This window comes from Ambystoma mexicanum, chromosome 11, assembly GCF_040938575.1.
Source record: "Ambystoma mexicanum isolate Mex_15411 chromosome 11, UKY_AmexF1_1, whole genome shotgun sequence".
NCBI lineage: Eukaryota > Metazoa > Chordata > Amphibia > Caudata > Ambystomatidae > Ambystoma > Ambystoma mexicanum.
The window spans coordinates 1,241,948,825-1,241,963,949 of NC_090934.1; positions in this window are offsets into that span (position 1 = coordinate 1,241,948,825).

Here is a 15,125-nt window from a genome sequence, read left to right on the forward strand (position 1 = left end):
AAAACACAGCCCACTTCAGTGTATTTGGTCTTCTTGGTTATGAAAAAAAGGCAAACATATACTGTTCTTTCTTGTTCATTGGATGCACATCTGTGCATAAAACTAAAAGCAATGTCCACCTGATCAAGTACAATCAAGAGCCACCAAGACCATACACATATATTTGAGTAACACTGTAAAACCTCAGTGTGTACAAAATAAATCAATATAGATCAAACATACATGAATACTGATTCAAAGATCAAAGGCAGATTCAAAAAACAGAAATTAGAGCTGCATATTTGCACACTCCAAAAACATATTCAGTTAAGATTGAACATTAAACAAATTAATCAATTAACAATTTGACAACATAATGTGTATATCAGTATGAGCAGTGTAATTCCGTCTGCTCTATACTTTGTCGTAAACACTCCTAAAGGTGCCAATGCGTTTCGGATTCCGATGAACCCATCTTCAGGGCAGGATGTGTAAAGTTTCATAGGTTGGTAAGGGGTTTTCCTAAAAATAACAAAGATAAACTAATTAACTCTGAGATGTGTACTAGTAATTAGGGATGGTAGATATAAATCTGAGTCACTAACCTTATAGTTGAAGCAATAACGAAAACACCTCAACCTGCATTGAGAGCAAAAATAACATTTCTCAGCTCATAGGTACATTAGATTCTACACTAAGTCATGAGCTGCATCATTATTGCACAGGGCGGGCAGTTGTGAAGCCAACACAAATTAATGTGACACCCGGCTCCCAAAGGTTATAGTATGTAAAACACTAAGACCATCTAGGTTTTACTCAAGCAAACAATAGAAAAGATGACACCATTGCGCATCGAGCGTGGTTTGGTTTCTACGGTTGCATCATGATGTACTAACTGGAAGTTAACGTCTTGGAATTGTGGGACATGCTCCTCATATGATTCATGGTAGGGGGCAAAATTTGAAGTTGCAAGCTGCTAGCCAGGTATGAAAAGGCACTCGCCAGCTCAATTCTCCATATACACAACACATCAGTTCTTACTTCCCAAGAGTACATTATCACTAGCCGGTGGTTAGTGGAAATGTTGAGCCCTGTTCATGGGAATTGGCATGTAGTTTTAGAATTAACCTGTTGGGCGAATATACATATATATGTATATAAACAGATCCTAATTAAAACAGCAGACGAGACGAGTTAACCATTGATAAATCTAAGGAAGGCAACAGCACTCTGCATGGCTATAAATGCAACTAATTATCATAGTAACAGCTGCAAAAACGTGTTGTTGTTTTGTACAAATGGCGCCGGTAGGTAAAGTGACATGAACATCATGGTGAAACAGTCTCTTGCAAACCAAGACGCTTAAAAGACTGCTATATTGAGCCATCTGCTTAAGTGGTGATCACTCGCACATGTCGATTTTTGCACCTGCATGAAGTGGTATGAAAAATGACTGCAATGATGTGCCATAATTGGGGTCACGGCTCCTGAATTATGTCAGACCCACAATATGACTGAGTGCGATGGATCCAATGTTGTTCAGGTTTTTGCAATCGCTTTTTTGTGAGAAAGCAGAATTGACGGCTTAATTCATTCAATGACACACCAAGAAATATAGTCTTCAGAGTGATGACATTGGAGGTAATGAGCTACCATGGGAGCTTGTATGTTGTTGGTTCGAATTTTGGCCCGCTGTTTATTAACATTTACATTTTTTCTTATGGCATTGGCACAGCGAGTCTGTGCAGACATGAGTCGCCAGATTATTCCACAGCACTCAAACAGCAAGTTTGCTGAAACTGACACCCTGTCTGTTTCCCACCTGCAAAAGCTAAATAGCGCACGCGAGAGGACAGCGCTGAATTTTTTAAAAATGGTTTCTCCAGCATGGGGTCTGGCATGGATTCACATGCTCATGAATATTCCCCGTCGTCAGGCTGGGAATCCTCGGTAAAGCAAAAACCAGTATCAGTTTCGTTTCTGATCTGTCTTTCGTAGTAATAACCAATCACTGGTCTCTGTGTCATACTGACCACAGCCAATGACTGCCCTCTACCTAAGCACCGCCTCTGGCAGCCATCTTCAGATTTTTACCGCACGTTCATGTGTTGGGATCCTCATGCTATTGCTCTCGAGCGTTAGTGATATTTTTTTCACGTTTTTTCTCAAAACTTCGTTTTTTCCGGTCAAAAGAGCCTCAAGCTCCACCGACTCTCCATCCGATCAACGGGGACCCGTGTCGGATTCGTCTGTGCCCCTCAAGGGTGAAGATTTCGTCGAGCTATGTTTTGGAGGACTCCAGAAGCTTCTCAGGCCCGGACATGGCCCAGGAGAAGGGAAGCTCGACGCCCGGAAAGCTGTTCAGGGTCTGCCCTGGATGCCAGCTGCAGAACGTCTTCAAGGAGGACGAACACTCCTTTTGTCTCTACTGCTTACATGAGGACAAGACGCACGTGGAGAAGGACTGTCCGTTTTGCGGCAATATGTCGGAGCGGACCATGAAGGACCGCCACCAACGCCTCGCCAACTGGCTGGAAGGGAAGAGCCCGTCAGGCGAGAAGAAGAGGAAGAAATCCAAGCGGTCTTCTAAGACCTTTGAGGATGCCCCGGCGACGGGGGTCCAACACAAGGCCAAGCACTGCGAGTCCGCTGGCACCGGGAGCGCCGAACGGTCGGGCTCTACGGGCGCCAGGCAGGGCGCACCCTCCCCGGCACCTTCAGCCACGAGCCAACGCTCTGGGTCGGATAAGAGGAAGGGCGAGCACCCGGCGAAGCTCCTGGAGAGGCCCCGTCGAGCTCGAAGGCCCCATCGGAGGGGGAGCGAGGCAGTGTCCCCCCCCCTCAAGGATAAGGCGGTGAGCGCACCTAAGGTGGTGAAGGCTTTAATCCATCCGGCCAAGCCCTCTATCGATACTGTCGCGGTGGTCCTGGCTCAGCCTGTGGAGGCTACCCCAGTGGTGGCGACCTCGGGGCTCAGAGTCTCCCTGCCACCTCGGAGGGAGTCCTCTTTTGTGCCCATCGATAGGACCCCCGTGAAATCCTCGGCGGGGAAGAAAAAGGGGGGGCAGGGCGTCGTCGTAGATTCGGCTTCAGAGGAAGAGCTGATCGAGGTCTTAAGCCACGGCCTTGGCGTGGATGAAGACCGGCCCGTCGGGATGGATCCCGACGCAGGTGACGACGACAGCATCGAGGGTGCCGACGGGGCCCCTGATCGCCCGTCGGATTCCCCTCTGCCAGCGCCGCAAGACAACTCGGCGGCCATTTTGTTGGCTATACAGTCCTTATGCTCAGAGATAAGGACGAGACTACCGTTGCCGACGGAGGAGCCTCTCCCGTCGGGGGATCCTGAACCGGGACCTTCGGGTGTTCCCCCTCCCAAGAAAAGAAGGATTCACCCTCCACCTCCTTTTCAGCCGTCGCGACCCGTCCAGCCCTCCTCTCCGTCCACCCGAGGGGATGATACGGGGACTGACACGGCAGCGACGGGTACGGACGACGAGGTATACGACGAGGATCTCCCGTCGTCACCTCCCACCAGGGCCTCTCCGCCCGACGAGATTGGATCGTTCCACTCCATGATCGCCAGGGCATCCAAGCTTTTCCAACTCTGCCCTGAGGAGAAGAAAAAGGAAGGATTCCTTTATCAACGGCGCGAGGCCAAGAGGAAGACGGTCCTCGCGGTGCCTCTACTGGATGACATTTGGGATGAGGGCCTCGCCCTCCTCAAGAACCCTTCCACGATGCCAGCTAGAAGAGACCGGTACGAAAAGAAGTACCGGGTCCCGGACGCGGCCCCCCTGTGCCTCCGGGCGCAGCCTACCCCGGACTCCGTCGTCTCCGCGGCGGCCAGGAAGAAAGCGGGGGGGGGTGCGGCCTCCACATCGACTTCCCCACCGGACGGCGAGGGAAAGAAATTGGAAGCTATGGGACGCAGGGTCATCTCGTCTGCAGCGACGACGATTAAAGCAGCCAACGCCTTGGCTATCGTGGCCCGCTACGACAGGGAGCTATGGTACAAACTGGCTCCCCTGCTGGACTTCCTACCGGACGACAAGAGGGCGGATGCCCTGGAGATCCTACAGGAAGGTGAGGTGGCGTCGGACCACGCCATCACTATTGCGAAGGACATCGCCGACACTGGATTTCGCCAGTTGGGCAACGGCGTGTGCCTTAGGCGGCGTGGATGGCTCAAGGCTACGGACTTTCGTCAAGACGTACAGACCAGAGTCCTGGACATGCCGTTCGATGGGAATAACCTGTTTGGGAAAACAGTGGACGATTCCCTTCAGGCCATTAAAGCGGACACTGAGACGGCCCGGGCCCTTGGGGTTCTACAGCAACGACGGACGCTCTTTCGGAGCAGCGGAGGCAAGGGTGCCTCCAAAGGTTCCGGCGGCCGTTTTTCTACCTACCGTCAAGCGGCCCGCTCGTCGTCTCAAGAGGCCTACAGAGGACGAGGCAAGTCTGGAGGACCCCGCCGTCGTCGCCAAGGAGGTCAAGGCGGCAAAGCCTCGTCGAAACAGGATTGAACCGGCCGTGGGGTCGGGCCCCCACCGAAGCACCCCGGTGGGAGGCCGGCTGGCGAGCTTCGTCAGCGTGTGGGAGTCCATCTCCACCGACCGTTGGGTGCTGGACGCCTTGGCCCGGGGCCACGCGCTCGAGTTTCAAAGAAGGTGCCCGCGCGTCCCCCCCGTGGCCAGGAGAGAGCTTCACGTCCCTCAGCTTCTCCTGGAGGTAAAGGCGTTGCTCAGGAAGGGCGCCATCGAACTCGTCCCAAAGAGGCTTCGGGGCTCCGGAGTTTACTCGAGATACTTCCTCGTGAAGAAGAAGACGGGAGGATGGCGCCCCATCCTAGACCTGCGACGTCTGAACAAGTTCATCAAGGCGCAGAAGTTCCGGATGGTCACCCTCCAGCACGTCCTGGGTCAGCTGGAGGAAGGAGACTTCCTGTCGTCGTTGGATTTGGAAGATGCCTACTTCCATATTCCCATCCTAAAGGGGCACCGAAAATTCCTCAGGTTTGTGGTCCAAGGGCGTCACTACCAGTTCAAAGCCCTCCCCTTCGGACTACGGTCGGCACCCAGGGTATTTACCAAGTGCCTTGCACCGGTGGCGGCGCAGCTGCGCCGCGAGGGGATCCACGTCTACCCCTACCTGGACGACTGGCTCATCCGAGCCAAGACGAGGGAGCTCGCCGTGGACCACACGGCAAGGACCGTCCAACTTCTCACGGACCTGGGATTCTCCGTGAACTACGCCAAGTCCCACCTGGTACCCGCGCAAAACGCACTGTTTCTGGGAGCGAAGCTCGACACAGTGTCCCTTCTGGCCTCCCCGTCGGAGGAAAGGACCAGGTCCATCCTGGGCAAGGTACAGCGGATGTTGGTTTCCGACGCGGCCAAGGTGAGGTCCATCAAGTCCCTCCTCGGAATGATGTCTTCTTGCATCTACCTCATTCCCATGTGCAGGCTCCGGATGCGCCCGTTGCAGGAGTTCCTGGACGCGCGCTGGATCCAAACGACGGGCGGCTTCGAGGAGAGGATCACACTCGACGAGAGTTTCCGCCGAGCGGTCCGGTGGTGGGGAACCCGCGCTTATCTGACGGCAGGCATGGACTTCCAGACCCCAGACCACCAGGAGACAGTGACCACGGATGCCTCCCTGGAAGGGTGGGGAGCGCACACCGAAAATCTGTACGCGAGAGGCCTCTGGCTCCCGACGGAGAAGTCCCTCCATATCAACGTCCTGGAGCTCCGTGCAGTGTTCTGGGCCCTCAGGTCCTTCCTTCCGTCCCTCAAGGGCAAGGTGGTGAGGATCTTCACCGACAACACCACCACCATGTTTTACATCAGGAAACAGGGCGGAACCAGGTCCCCAGCACTGTCCAAGGAGGCGCAGGACCTGTGGCATTGGGCAGTCGCCCGAAGGATGTTTCTGGTGCCGTTTCATCTGGCAGGGATAAAAAACACCATCGCCGACTCACTCAGCAGGGAGCTGCGCTCGTGCCACGAGTGGGAACTACGGCAGGATCTAGTGGATCGCCTCTTCCGACGGTGGGGCACACCCCAGATCGACCTGTTCGCGACGGCGACGAACTCCAAGTGTCGGAGGTTCGCCAGCAGGTTTCCCCAGGCGAGGAGCATGGGCGATGCTTTCTCGTTCCCCTGGGAGGGCCTGTTCCTCTACGCGTTCCCTCCTTTGCCACTGCTAATCCGGCTCATCAACCAGCTCAAGAGGTCACGGTGCAGGATGATCCTCGTCGCACCTGCGTGGCCGAGGCAGATATGGTTCCCGGACCTTCTGGACTTGTCAGCGTCCCCGCCAATCAAGCTGCCGGTGGACGCGGATCTACTCTCCAGGGAAGGAGGCGCCATCCTCCACCATGACCCGAAATCGCTGAACTTGCAGGCCTGGCTCCTGCAGCGCTAGAGTTTGGAGGATACGACATACCGGCCGACTGCAGAGAGGTTCTTGCAAAGGCCAGGGCGTCCTCGACTCTTAAATGCTACGGACACAAATGGAAGAGGTTCTCTGTCTGGTGCCACGCACAGAAGATTAACCCTCTATGGATTACGGCTCCCCAGGTACTGCCGTACCTGCTGACGCTGGCCAAAGCTGGACTGGCACACGCGTCCATCAAGATTCATCTTGCTGCGATCTCCCGATACACCAGAACCACGGGCCGGACGTCCCTGTGGTCTCATCGTCTGGTGAAAGAGTTCACGAAGGGACTGTTCAGATCGTTCCCGCCGGTGAAGGCGCCGGCCCCGGCGTGGGAGCTCAACGTGGTGCTGACCAAGCTCATGGGACCTCCGTTCGAGCCTCTGCACTCGGCCCCGTTGAAGTTTCTGTCGTGGAAAACAGCGTTTCTTGTGGCCATCACCTCCGCACGACGGGTGGGAGAGATCCAGGCCCTTTCCTGCAAGGCCCCGTACTTGACTTTTCACGACACGAGGGTAGTGCTCAGGACGCACCCCTCCTTCATGCCCAAGGTACCGTCGGACTTCCATCTCAACGAACCCTTGGTGTTGCCTGTGTTCTTCCCGTCGCCTTCGTCGCCGGCTGAGAGGACTTTGCACTCGCTGGATGTGGCTAGGGCGCTGAAGTTCTACGTGGACCGCACGAAGTGTTTTCGGAAGACGTCACAACTCTTTGTGAACTTTGGACCTGTCAATCAGGGTAAGGCTCTCTCGAAGGCTTCCATTTCCAGATGGCTCTCCGGCTGTATCATGTACTGTCATCGGTTGGCAAACCGATCGCTGCCTGGCCGTCCGAGAGCCCATTCCACCAGAGCGATCGCAGCTACCACGGCGTTCCTTTCTGGTGTGCCCCTGCTGGACATATGCAGGGCTGCTACGTGGAGGTCGACGCACACCTTCACCACGAAATTCTACTGCGTCGATCGGGATTCCAGGGAGGAGTCCAGGGTCGGCCAAGCAGTGCTGCGCAACCTGTTCGCCTGAGGTGAGCCTGGTGAGGAGGTAAGATGCTTAATGTTGAGTTTGATGTGATGCTTAATGTTGAGCCTTTGCCACCTCCCGTGGTTGTGCATGTGTGTACTGCTATGTATTCTTTATTCATGAGCATGTGAATCCATGCCAGACCCCATGCTGGAGAAGGAACAAGTTACTTACCTGTAACTGTTGTTCTCCAGCATGGGTCTGGCATGGATTCACATGCGAACCCTCCCGCCTACCCCTCTGCGGCTCTTCACTTGGTCATACTGCCACTTCACGTGCTTCCAAATCTGAAGATGGCTGCCAGAGGCGGTGTTTAGGTAGAGGGCAGTCATTGGCTGTGGTCAGTATGACGCAGAGACCAGTGATTGGTTATTACTACGAAAGACAGATCAGAAACGAAACTGATACTGGTTTTTTCTTTACCGAGGATTCCCAGCCTGACGACGGGGAATATTCATGAGCATGTGAATCCATGCCAGACCCATGCTGGAGAACAACAGTTACAGGTAAGTAACTTGTTCCTTATCTTTGCTGACCTTTTATGTAATACCTTGCAGAGCGCAGGTGCTCTCTCCCTAATGGACCGCTGTGGGGGCTGCAGCAGATGAGAAAAGAAAAATCGAAGATTGCGGATCAACCTTTTGGAGAGTTTAACAAACTAGTGAAAACGCCATTCACAAAACAACTCTTTGCCCATTCACAGGTGCAAACCCTCCCAAAACTCAGCCCCAGGGGAGAGGTCTGGCTGGGTAAGCTGAAAGCTAATCCAGAACAGAACTGTGAGACTTGTCCTTGGCCTCAAGCCCCGGGATCGTATCTCGTCAGCACTGAAATCCCTCCATTGGCTCCCAGTGTATGCAAGGATTAAATTTAAAACCCTTTGCATTGTCCACAAGGCTTTCTGGGGCCTGGGTCCAAAATACCTTCAACTTTCCCTCCGTAAATACCTCCCTTCTCGAGCCCTTCGCTCCTCTACTTCTAAATCCCTCAGGGTCAGCCGCTTCTCTAAGAAACGTGCAGGTGGCAGATCTCTGTCCTTAGCCGGAGCCTCCCTTTGGAACGGCCTCCCTGCCACCCTGAAACTGGAGGAAAACCATCTACGATTCCAGAAGCTCCTTAAAACCTTCCTCTTCGCATCTGCCTTTGCCACTCTCCTCCCCTGTTGATCTGCCTTCTCTTCTCAGCACTGCCTCACCTGGCAACGGGGCCCCCCTGACTCAGCTACCTGCCCTCCCGGGAATCCTCCGGCACTGCCTCTTGGCCACACTGGGACCTGTTATCTGTACCCTTACAGGTCCCCCACTCCTCTCCTGCACTTATCAGATGTTATCCTATCTGCACTTATCAGATGTTATCCTATATGACTTGCCCTGCACTTCTCCCCTCACTGACTGCACCTATCACTGCTCTTATCACCTTATTTATTCACTTATTTTATCCACTAACTTATATTTTTCCTATGCCTTGCACTTCTTTGCCCCCCTCCCTTTTTCCTTTGCACTTTTCCCCCTTTCCCTTCCCATGCATTTGCGCGGTCTCAATGCCACTGGGCCTAGTAAGATCGTTTTTGTTTTTGTTTTGCTCCCCTGCTCCCCCTCCCTTTGCCTGGTTGCGCTCTGAAACACCTGTGTATGGGCGCGATATAAATAAAATATCATATCATATCTATTTATCCTCACTGTCCTAGTCGGACAGTGTGGGTGTTTTGGAGTAACAGCTGGCAACAGGAAATTGGAAAGCGAGAGAAGGTAGTGGAGACGAGAGGGGAAGACGAGTGATCAGGAGCAAGTTGGTTGGAGTCCTCAGGAGGAGGTTGGTTATTTGGGGACAACCAGGGAAGTGAGAGTTGAGCTTCGGAAGAAGGTAAGAGAGAAAAGGCAGAAGGAAGTATAAATGGTTAGCATGATCATAGCTAGTATCTTCAGGTTCAGATGAGGGGTCTTGCATTGCCCAAGGCAGTGTGTAGGTAAGGTGAGACCCCTATCTGAAGGGAACAAGCCCACAGCAGGCGAGCATGTGGCATGGCATTGACGTGGAACACGATCATAGCAGGAGTAGCAAAGTGGTATGGAAGGACTGTCTTTCCCAAAAAAGGTCAAACATGGTGCTGAAACCCAACTGCCTAATTTTTAAACCCAAGAAACACAAATCTAGACTTTTAGAAGACCATAAAAAAGGGTGAGGGGCAAACCCCTTAAGCCAAGGTTTTACAGCTCAAGGGGAAATCCTTAGAAGAAAGTGGAAGAAGGGTGAAGGAACACCTGTAGGTGTTCTAGGAAATTTGAATACCCGTTAATTTTCCTTTACTTGGCATATTCTACTGCCTGCTTGCTATTTAGACTATTATATTCCTGTAATAAAGTGACCAGATGCCATCGTATTCTTGTCTTTTTCTGGCCATTGATCCCAGTCAACCATCTCGAAAGGACATGGACTCAATGTTTCAGACTGCAGAGGGGCTTTTCAGCATGCAACACATCACTGCTCTGCATTTCTCCAAGTTGCTTCGGGCCTCCCATTCTGCAGCTTTACTTCTTTGGATCTTTCCATTTCAATATTATGACCTCCCTTCCTTTGCTCTCTAAATGCTCAGGTTTATGTCTGCAGGGTTTCCATCTCTTCACCCATTTGCAGATGGATTGTCTCTCTTGGTCTACTTGGGTCTTCTGCACCAAACATCAGAGCGCATCACTTGTAAACGCTGGTTCTGGCAGTTGTGGATCCAATTGCTTGTTGTCGATCAGAGCTTGCTTGCCGTTAGTCCGTGTTCTTTGGCTGGGACCACTTCGTCTTGTTCTTTATTTACTCGGCCACTATTTGAGATCTGGTGCTGCAAGTGGCGGCTGCCTCGCCCCTCTGGTCTGCGCTATGTCTGGAGGCAGATAGGCAGCGTGCTGTTCCCACCCCCTGCATCTCACATGCACACACACAGCTACCCACCCACAGGATAACGGAAACGCAGAGGATGATGGTAACTCCGCCTCTTCCTTTTCACAAGCTTTTTTTAGGGCCACTGTCCAGGTCATGAGGTCGTGGAAAAGGAGAATAGACGCCTTTTTGTTCTTTTTTTCTAGCTTAGGGAGAACAATTCATCACATGGGAAACATTAGTGCTTCAACAAGACAGTGTACAAAAGGGGCAACGATAAGCAGAGCTATCCTGTTTTCAGGTGCTTTAGGATAATAGGGTGGTATGATAATAATAAAACATTAACTTGTTGGTGAAAAACACGTGCAGTCATGAACGAGAGACAAGATGGATTAACAGCATAGAGGTTTAGACTGTGCGTCCTGGGGCACGAATAGCTTCAATATTCCGTTATGTACAGTTGAGAACTTGAAAGATGGAAACAGCTGCAGCATTGCTACTATAGGACTCGGATGCACCTTCAAGTGGTAGGAGGTATGTTTCTAGTCCAATCTTAAAGCCCAGAATGGTGGTCATGTTTTTTATTAATTGCAATGGGACGAAACCCAGAAGAAAAAGAAACTGAAGTGGGAGGCAGAATAAATTCTGCAGGTAACGAGGTTGGAGAGGACTTCCAATCGCAGAATCTGGCTACCGGTGTTGCATGATATATTTGGCTAGATGATTGGCAGGAACATCCCCAGGGGAGATATGACGACCAGAGGAAGGAGCTTGAGTGACCAGTCCTGTACAGAGAGTCACACCTACTGAAACACTGGGGAGGTGTGAAGTCGGTTAAGGAGAGTGCGGATGACAAAGTTGAACACTTTAAGGGCGAAAAAGAGCAGAGAGCAAGAGCTGTAAGGAGTCCGGAGCCATAGTCATGTACCAAAAAAGATCAGATTGGAGATCAGGAATCTAGCATAGTAAAATGTTATGCAGAGAAACAGAGGGTGGGTGAGGTGCGCACTCTAATGCCCAGTGTTGAATACCTGCTGCATTTCAAGTTGCTATTCTCTTCCAAGCGCTTTCATGTCTCTAACAATCTTCAGGGAGGCTGTCTTTTCAGGTGTTACAGATTAGTCTCAATTGGTCTCAAGGAATTCTGGTAGCTGTATTTTAGGTAACCAGGAACCAACTCCCCTCCAAAAGCAAACATTTTTCCTGGTGGGGGCAGGGGGGAAAACCAATGATGTGGCTCTCCTGGGTAGGGCATGGTGACCCCGGTGCCACTGCCTCTAACCGCTGCCTCTAAAGCCTGGGACTTCTGAACCAATATGTAGAGAAACAGAGAGTGGGTGAGGCACGCACTCTAGGTCCCAGTGTTGAATACCTGCTGCATTTCAAGTTGCTGTTCTCCTCCAAGCACTTTCATGTCTCTAACAATCTTCAGGGAGGCTGTCTTTTCAGATGTTAGATTAGTCTCAATTGGTCTTAAGGATTTCTGGTAGCTGTAGTCTGTTTTAGGTAACCAGGAACCAACTCCACTCCAAAAGCACCATTTTTTCCTGGTGGGGGCAGGAGGTTAAACCAATGATGTGGCTCTCCTGGGTAGGGCATGGTGACCCTGGTGTGTGGATGACAAAGTTGAACCCATTAAGGGGGAAAAAGAGCAGAGAGCAAGAGCTGTAAAGAGTCTGGAGCCATAGTTGTGTACCAACAAGATCAGATTGGAGATCAGGAATCTAGCATAGTAAAAGGTTAGGTGGTGGATGAAAGTTTGGACGTTAAGTAGGTTAACATGGCTGCTGTGAAGGTGATAAACCGCTGGGAGTGAGCAAAGAGAACTCCCCAGGTTGTAAGGTTTCCAGGGTGCACATAAGTCAGTTTGACATTAAATGGGAGAGGGGCGAAGTGGTGGGACAATTTGAGCTGGGAGGAAAATCATTTCTGGTTTGGAAGAGTTAAGCATTAGGGAACAGTGTATCATTCAGTGATGGAGGGAAGAAACGAGTTGGATATGGGAGTAAATATCTCTGGGTTCGCAAACCAGTTACCTCGCTGGTACTGGGTGGAAGAGGGAAGAGGTCTCTTATTTCAGGGAGATTTTCCTCCTGACAACGCAGCTTGTGGAATCGATAGCAGAACTTCCAGGCTAGGGGCTTGGGTGAAAAGGCAGGAGGATGAGCAGGTCAAGCTACACAGAAAAACAAGAGATAATACAACACTGTTACCTATGTAAGCAATTATGAAACACTAACCTCCCCTTAGTTTCCAAGCCCCTTCCTACTTTTGTGAAGAAGGGAGGTTTGCTTCTTGGCTGCGGACAAAAACACAATTGAGATTACAATTGTAACTGAGTTTTAATTGATCTTCAAACAGCCTGACACGTGTTTCGAGCTGTAAAGCTCATCATCAGAGGCTGAAAATTATAGCACAATTATTGTGAAAATAAAATTATAAATCACAAATACATAAAATGATGAGTGCAAGAGAAACCCAAGGAAGGGGGCAAATTTGACTGTTCTGATTCCTCAGATTCTGTTGGTAAGACGCTCTTTTTACTCTGCGCTGTGGCAGAGGAGGATTTCCTCCTATAGGGTTTGCCGCCCCTTGTACCCTGGGGCTTGGGCTTGGAATTAAAATACTTGTTGTTAATGGTACTTGGAATCTGACTTTTTTCATCGATGCAATTGCAGCTTGCCGATTTCCTTTTTTTTTTTGTAGCGTATTTGCTCCAAAAAAGGTGACGGTTCAATGTTAGTGGTAGTGTCCCTTGTCAGGGATTCAGAATCTGCTGGCCTCTCAGAGTCAGGGGGATCGGAGTCACCAGTAGTTGCCACATTGGCTGGCTCCAGACATGATCCTTGTCTTTCACCATCACGATCAATGTCAGAGCTTGCAGGTGAAGATACAGCACTGCTATTCCTAGATCTGGAAACTTCATCATATTTGGCTTGATAAGTATAAACCCGATTATCCCGATAGTCTCGATCATCACGAGAGTATTTCCTGGATTTACGAAGTTTAACTTCATCTTGATGCTTACATAGTCGATTATAAAGAGTTTTGAAGTTTATTTGGAATTATAACTTGAGAGACAATACTATGGCACTAGAACGTTGCATTTTAACTAATTTTGCATTTGCCTTTTTTTTCTGTTTTTGTTTCTCTTTGACTACCTCTGCACCCACATTATTTTCGGATTTGTCAATTGGGGTTGCCCCATACAAATATCCTTTCAATGGTGCATTGATGTGAAAAATTGTGCTAATAATGTGACATTAATATGTTAATTATTGGCTGTTGCTGTTTTAATTCACCTCTTTGCCCCCTCCCTTGGGTTTCCCTTGCACTCATCATTTTATGTATTTGTGATTTATAATTTTATTTTCACAATAATTGTGCTATAATTTTCAGCGTCTGATGATGAGCTTTACAGCTCGAAACACGTGTCCGGCTGTTTGAAGATCAATTCAAACTCAGTTACAATTGTAATCTCAATTGTGTTTTTGTGCGCAGTCAAGAAGCAAACCTCCCTTCTTCACAATTCTCGACTGTAGGCAACTTTGGCAGGCTGCCCACACCTTGCTTCAATCTGCAGTCCAGCATCAACTTCTTGCACTAGTTCCCCTCTGCCAAAACACGCTTTGCACCCTTCCCACTTTTGGTGTGCTTCTCAGATGCTGTTGAATCTATATGAGAAAGATTTGCTCCTACAGTAACACCAATAGTCCATAGGCCATAAACACCGCCCGTCGCTTGTAGCCCTCGGACACACAAAGTCAAGGGGACGCAGGGACCTGTACCCTGGCGGCACAAGGACGAAAACTAATGGAAGCAATACTATAAACTCCAGAATACAAGAGATCCACCCAGCAGCAGGAAAGAGGAAGATCCGTTCCAGTCAAGCTATCCAGGGACAATCCAGCAGAAAACAAAGAAGCATGAAGAGATCAAACACCAGTAGTTTCCATCCGGACAAGGCAACCAAAACAAACAAGGGAAGTTCCAAAGCCAATCCAAAAAGCACAGCAGTAGTTATCAAAAAAACAGAATTAAAGCAATGACTTAATACAGCTACTCACTACATAAGAAGGCAGTTGAGGGGCGCCAAGCCATAACCAGTTGTTCAATTTATTGCAATGTTAAGTGGGGACCGGCGGTTCCAGGTTGCATTCAGTTCCTTTGACGTGATGACATCCTATGTGCCGTCTGGATTCTGGTTAGCACAAGTAGCCAGGAGATGCACAAGCCTGCTATGATTTGATTTGATTTTGATAGGTTATTTATAACGTGCTTAATGCCCAGAGGTCTCTAAGCGTGGACCCAGGGATTGAACCTGTGGTGCTCTGTGTCGTCTTGCTTCCAAGGTGAGCACGCTACCCCTGAGCTATCCTCCCGAGAATAGGTTTGCAGACCTGGGTGCGGGGGCCGATGAGGCTGGGACCTGACACCAGGAAGGAAGTTATTTAGGTATCACTGGCAAAAATATGAAAAGAGAAGCAAAACAATTTGCCGAAGATGGGTTGGGGATACACTGTAGAGTGTAACGAGGATGGGGCAAAGACTGATCCATGGAGTTCTCCCAAAAGAAGGTCACAGAGCAGCCACTGTTGTTCCAAGAGATGGAGATAATGGTCTAAGAGGTAATCCCTTTGAGGAAAGTGTCCTAGAAACAGTGTGTAAAAGAGAATGATGGATAACTGGGGCACAGAGGTCGAGGAGAAGAGTTTGGAGCTGCGATTAGTAAGACGTGTTGGGATGAATGTCATACATCTCACACGTGTGAGGAAATACAAACTAAGAAAATCCATGAAGCATGAGTCAGAACACACA